General features: G+C 43.2%; 1 pseudogene; it reads right to left on the reverse strand.

Annotated features, from left to right (window-relative positions):
- Positions 1 to 201: 201 nt before the first annotated feature.
- Positions 202 to 3,078, reverse strand: LOC114491060 (annotated as a pseudogene).
- Positions 3,079 to 6,764: the final 3,686 nt, after the last annotated feature.

The following is a 6,764-nucleotide window of genomic DNA, read 5'->3' on the forward strand; positions in this document are numbered from 1 at the left end:
AGACTGAAAATGGAGGTACCAACCCCACCTGAGCCCTGGTTCCTAGCCCCGGGACCACAGACACAGGCTGATTATAGACACTGACAGGTTCTGCCTCTGGTTTATTTGTACAAATAACTCAGGAGGACACCCACTCCATGCAGACAGCAGCCCAGGGGGTCATACTGGTCCTTCCATCCTCACATCAGCAGCCAGAGTACTCTACTGTGGCACCTTGATGGGGGCTGGGGCACATTTGGGAGGCTGAGCTTGAGCTTGAGCCTGAGCAGCAGCCTTAGGCTTGGTTGAAACTTGGCCTTGGACTTTGGCCAGCAGAGCCTGAGACCCTTGACATTGAGGGCACAACCACATTTCTCAAGCTCGGTGTGAGTGATGCAGACAAGTAGACTGAGCTTGTGGCTGCTGCCCTTTGGAATCTTGGGCTTATTCTCCTTGGGCTTTACAAGCACCTTGAGAGCCTCAGCACATGCACTCATAGCCTTGGTGTTGTTGGTTTGCATCTTCTTCAGGCCCTTCTTGCTGTGCTTCTTGACGTGTTCCTCAGGAACTTGGGGTCTATCCCCTTAACAGATTCATATCCTTGTGACCAGGGTTTCTTGGTGCCTTTTGTGTGCCATTTTCAGGACTGGTTGTGCGTGGCGTGGTTCTTAGACTTGGCCATATCTGCACCGAAGCTTGAGGCTCCCAAAGCGCCTGGGACTGGCAGAGGCTTTACAAATCTTTTAGATACCAGCAGCACCTACTTTTATTTTTTTTCGGCCCTCATATCTTCAGCCAGATGTCCAATACAAATCTCGCATATAACAGAGTTGATTCCTACCTTCATCTCAAACCTATTCCTCCCCTTCACCCTGAATTCAGTTCTCCATCTCATAACACCACCCTCCATTCCGTTGTTCAGACCTAAATGTTTTCCTGGTTTCCTACCTTTTCCTCACTCCCAGATCTAAGTCTTCAGCAAGTTTGGAGGTTCTGCCTCCCAAACATCTTCGATCCATCCACTTTCATGTCATTGCCAATTTTAAGCCATCCGTCTCTTGCCTCAACTGCTCTAGGCCAGTCTTGTTTCCATCTGTTTCATGTAAAGCAGCCAGAATGATAACTATAAAACATAAATAATATTGATATCTTGCTTGAAATCTTTCAATGTTTTCCAGTTGTACTTTACTCTTATCTATAGGAGGCGCATTATCCAGCCCCTACCTACCTCTATGACTTCATCTACATCTCGTTTAATCCCCAGCCCTGCGGTCACGTTGGCCTTCCTATTCCTTGAACATATCAAGCTTATCTTCTGGGCTTTGCTGAGTGTTCCCCATTCTTCCCCCAGATTTTCCACGGCCGCAGCTTTTCTCATTATTCAGGTGTAAGCTCACATCTTCCATGACCCCCTTAAAGTAGTTATCCCTTATTTTGCCGGTCATTCTCTATCACAACATCCTGTTTTAGTTTTTTAAGCCCTTATAATTATCTACAATTAATTTTTAATTATTTATTTGCCTGCTCATTTTCTGCTTCCCCTGGTAGAACAATAGCTTCACATGAGCAGGGATCTTTCCTCTCTGCTTCAGGGTTGTATCTCCAGAGCTAAGATTCTCTTACTAAAATAGTAGCGGAAATTGTCTGGGCAATTATCTCTCTGCCAGCCTATAGGATAATTGATCACTAACTCAGGAAATCACCTAAAAATATAACATTTTAGTTTTCATTTAAAAAAAACGTAGTGAATGGGGCCAGAACTAGCATTCTAAATCAGAATCAGACCCGCACATAGTAGGTGTTCCATAAAAGCTCGTTGACTATTAAAAGCACAACTACTTGATCACGATTACAAAGGAGCAAAATGTTACTCTATCCTAACCCGAGGCTATAATTATGATAAAAAAGCATTGTACTCATTCTAAGCAGCATTCTAATTAAATGACAAACTCTGGCTGTATTTAAATATACATCGCATTGTGTCATGACTTTCTAGATCATTTATCACATTAGCTGGACATTGCAAAACATTCACCACTTGAATTCATCCCAAGAAGAATAGGGTGGGGAGACCTGCTTTTCTAACAGTGACCAGCTGCCCTCACTGAACGTGGCTGTTTGATTTTCAACACTTTGAACATCTAACATTGCTTCAAAATGCTGAGATAGCCAAATAAGGGCTGCTCTGATTACTGACCTCCATCTCCCCTTGAAAACAGGCCCTCCCAGTTAGTTAATCTGGACCGTGGCAGTCCTGGCTCCCAGCCAACAAGCTGGCAGTAAGGAGGCTGATTGCCTTTGAACACCACCTTTCCTCAGCAGCGGTGCAGAGCGAGGACTCTGATCCTCTGGGTAGGCGCGGTGGAGTTGCTTTTGCTCCTTCTTTTCCCCTTTACAAACAGTTATATATTATTTATTCCCATCATCACTCACAAAACATCTGAAAGCAAAGATGCAGAATGCTGAAATGCACGAGAAGCCTGAGGTTTCCCTTTGCCTCCTAAAGAGTACTTCTAAATAGAGGCATTCTATAAACAGCTGCATGTTCTTTTGGAGAGGAAATTGGAGGAACTGGCTGGCTGGAAAAAAAAAAAAAAGAAGGTAGAGCTGTATGAATGCCTCTTCTTCTGATAAATCTGGGTAAACCTGAAAGAACAGAGGGTACAGGGGTCCTTTTATTATCTACAAACTGAGCCCTGGGCATGTGGTATGGCCCAGAGCAACTTCTCCAAAATGAAGTGGATATTCTTTAACTCTAGTTAAACAACGACATAAAATTAAAAAGTCTTGATAAGTTGAAGGTGGGGGGAGGCACGTTTACTTCCATTTAGCTCTCTTCTGGTTAGATTCTGTGGTTCAGTTGAGTAAAGTTGTCTTTTGCAGGTTGTAAGTGATTTATTTCAGCATTCTGTATCCACAAAGAGTGCAAAATGAGTTCAGGTCAGATTTGCATAGATTTGAAGGAGGGAGAATATACAAATCATAATGAATGTAATAGAGAAAGGTTTTCTGAGGAGTCACAGCAGTTAAATTCTTTGGGCTACTTTTTTTCTTTTTTTAAATCTGGAAAGAGGGATGCAAGATGACTTACACCTGCAAGGGAGTTAGACCACTCTGTTTGTTCTTAAGACTCAAGGAAGCCAAAAGTTAATTTGAGTTTAGTTGTGGTTTCTGCACACATTGAAACAGCACACAAAGCACACTGATCAGCTTAAAGCTGCTCCCTTGAAGCAGATTGGTGATTAATGCAATTTTGGAGTTATTTTACAGCCACAGCACTGCACATGTGCCACTCCTGTCCTCAAGATGACCCCAGAACCAAGAATCTTCAGTCTGCTGAACTCAAGTAACGGAAATGTGGCCACACCTTTTACGCAGTGAGAGGTCCTTCAATAAGGAGGATCTGGTACCTAGTCCAAATATGGACACATCTAGAACTGAACAAACACTGACTGATTGGAATTCCTTTGTGCTTTCTCTGGCCCCTAGACCCTGCACTATAAATGGCCAAGTTCCCAAGCCCTCCACATTCCCCCTGCCAGCATTACCTCATGCCACTCTGTTCTCCTCAACCCTTAAAATTCATCCAGACCCCAGGTCAGGGAGGCAGATTTGAGCAGTGCTTCCTATCTCCTGCTAGTCTATTCAGATTTAAATAAGTAGCTCTTTCCTTTCTCAAAAACCAGTGTCAGAGTTTTGGCTTCTATGAGCATCTATCAGCAAACCATTGTTTGGCAATAATGTCAGGACTAAAATGTATAAGGTCATGGAAATTCAGAGTTAGAGAGAACTCTGGGACTCTTCAGACACGAACAAGCATTTCAGGAAGAAAGGATGGTGAGGACAGAGGCCTAGAGGTGTGTTCTGGGAGTTGTAAGCCATTTAGTAGTGCTGAGAACACAGGGGTGGGAGGAGGATGGAACTGGAGAGACAGGTGGGGGCCCAATCCAGGGGCCTTTAGCAGGATCATATACATGACTATTGTAGTCATGTTTTCATTCATTCATTGATTGTCAATTCAAGGGTCACTTACGGAATGTGTGTTCATTGTGTTAGGCACAGGTACTAATAAAGGTGAATAAAAAAAGGTCTCTACTTCTGAGAGGTTAACCACCCAGTGGCGGTGGGAGGGGGGGGCGACACTGTCATATAAGAAAATCAGTGTGAGGCACTGTGATAAGCACTTCAAAGGAGCCATCTGCCAGGTGCTATGGAAACACCAAAACAAACAGGGGAGGTAATGGATGATATAGTTCAGGGAGTCCTAGGTAGGAGAGGAAACCGCTTCCCCTCAACCTGTCTCAGGTTTATTGGCTGGGTCTCTGCAAATTAGACAGACAAAAGACAGATTACCAAGAGAAAAACAAGCAGAAATTTCTGGATGCGTGCACTGCACACGTACAAGCACATAGGGAGCGCTCAGTGATGAGTAACTCAAAGGGGTGACTAGAACCTAGCCTTCCACAGAAGTCTCAACAAAAAGCACAGTAAGTTTTTTAAGGAAGTGACAGGACAAAGAAAAAGGACAGTTTCTAGGGCAGCAAGCTGTAGGAAGTTAAATATATGGGGGAACTAATGGAAGGTAAGGACTAGGTAGTAACATTTGTTATGTTGATTTCTCTGGGGTCATTAACTTCTATACTTCCTGGTAGTGAGGGCACAGGATACCCTAATAAATTTATATCATGCTTTTAGGCAAATAGGGGGAGGACAGAGCACTTTTCTTGTATCTGTTTCCTCTTACTTGCCTTCAGCTCAAAATAATCCTTATGTCAGAATGGCATACTTTGGGGTGATCTATTCTGTGACCCTTCACTAAATGGAAGACAAACATCAGTCAGAAAAACAAACATTAAGAATTTCAACAGAGAACATTTAATGTAGGGAATTGATTAACCAGGTCTTGGAGAACTGAAAATGCAAAAAGGGAACACAGGTTTCACACAGCTAGTAACTTTAGGAAGCAAGTCCTGCCTCCTGGGTCTGGACAAACAAAGGAAAGAGATTGGAGTTATCGGAATTTAGGAGCTTGGCAAGGTACCTCACAGAGACGTGACTCAGACCTATTGGCCAGCTGGTGCTGGTGTTTTTGAGGAAGGTAGAATGAAACTAGTTCTAGGAGTGCCAAAAGAAACTGGAGCCTAGAAACAACTGTTACCAGGATGAAGAGTCATTGCTGGGTGACATTACAGGAAAAGAAAGCAAATTGGAAGGAACAAGTCCCTTCAACTTCCTCATACCTTCCAGTCTCCATTTACTGCCCCCTATAGGCAGAAACCAAGAGGATTTCTGCTGACAAAACAAAAACATGGTTTGCCACATTCCAACCCCAAGGTCACTAAAGAGGGAAGAAAGGTGGGTTTGGAACTGACAGAAAGTAGCTTCGTCTCCTGCTTAAAAGTTTAAATCTGCCCTGCCTGGTGTGGCTCAGTAGATTGAGCGCTGGACTGAGAACCAAAGGGTCGCTAGTTAGATTCCCAGTCAGGGCACATGCCTGGGCTGCAGGCCAGGTCCCTGGTGGGGGGCGAGTGAGAGGTAGCCATACACTGATGTTTCTCTCCCTCTCTCTCTCCCTCCCTTCCTCTCTGTCTAAAAATAAATAAAAATAAAATCTTTTTAAAAAGTTTAAATCTTATGAAGTGAGAAGGCTGACTTAAAAGGATGGCATTTCAGTCAGAAGGAAAGTACGTGCAAAGGCATGATATCATCACAGTGCCTGGTTCTCTTGGGATTACAAATACTGAACTCAGTTGCAGCTGGAATGCAAAATGCATTGGGAAAGTACTGAGCAGTGTACTTGGACCGGTAGAAGGGGGCCATGTGGCATGCAGGGCAGGGAAGCTCATGCTAAAGAGCAAAGCAGGATAATATTTTTAAATATTTCTAGTTGTGTTTTTCTCTTTCTGTATTTCAGGTTTTTGTTTTCCTTTTTCATTTTCATAGGCATTCAGAATAGACCTTGAATCTGAGGCTTACTGTCCTGGGGAAGGGGAGTATTTGCTACAACACGGGACAAAGAGGTTATTGCCTAGGTTTTTGAATTTCAAAATTGTTTTTAATTCCTTGGGGAAACACAATAGCTGGAGGGCAAGTCCTTTAGATTTGCAAAAGTCTGATGTTTCCAGACAGAAAAAGATTGACTCAAAACTCCAAGAGCTCTCTCCTTTCTTCTCTGTCTCTTAAATCAATTTAAGAAAAACATTTTTTTTAATTTTAAAAAATAAGAGCTTTATCAAGGGCCAAGAAACTGCAGTTTATTCTAAGGAGCCATAAAGTAAGAACACACAGGATAGGATATAAGGCAAGTCCTGTTCCACAGGACAGTTCTTCTAGCGGCCGAGAAGGGACCGATGTTAGATTCAAGTGTTCTCTCCATGTTCATTCCTCACCCCCACCTCTGGGTCAGACCTGGGCAGGGTGGGAAGTGTGCGTGTGTCTATGAACTTCCTGAGACATTTAGCCAGAGGCTCCAGAACAAAACGTTTATTCCTCAGTTCCCCAGCTGCAGCCTGTTCAAACTGCCTGCTTCTTAGAGAAGCCGGTATTGGTACAGGGCCACAAAGGTAACAAGATTCATCTGGAGGTAGCATATCCCCAAACAATATAAATGGTTTTTTTGTTTTTGAGCTTTACAAAAATGCCATACTGTCTGTACAGAACATGAGTTTGTAACATTATTTCATGGAGCTGCAGTTCATTCATTTACAGTTAAATGCAGTGCATTGTGAGAATATTTTATCATTTATTGGTCTATTTTCCGGTCAATGGTTATTTGTGTTGTTTCT

Source organism: Phyllostomus discolor, chromosome 2 (genome assembly GCF_004126475.2).
Source record: "Phyllostomus discolor isolate MPI-MPIP mPhyDis1 chromosome 2, mPhyDis1.pri.v3, whole genome shotgun sequence".
Classification (NCBI taxonomy): domain Eukaryota; kingdom Metazoa; phylum Chordata; class Mammalia; order Chiroptera; family Phyllostomidae; genus Phyllostomus; species Phyllostomus discolor.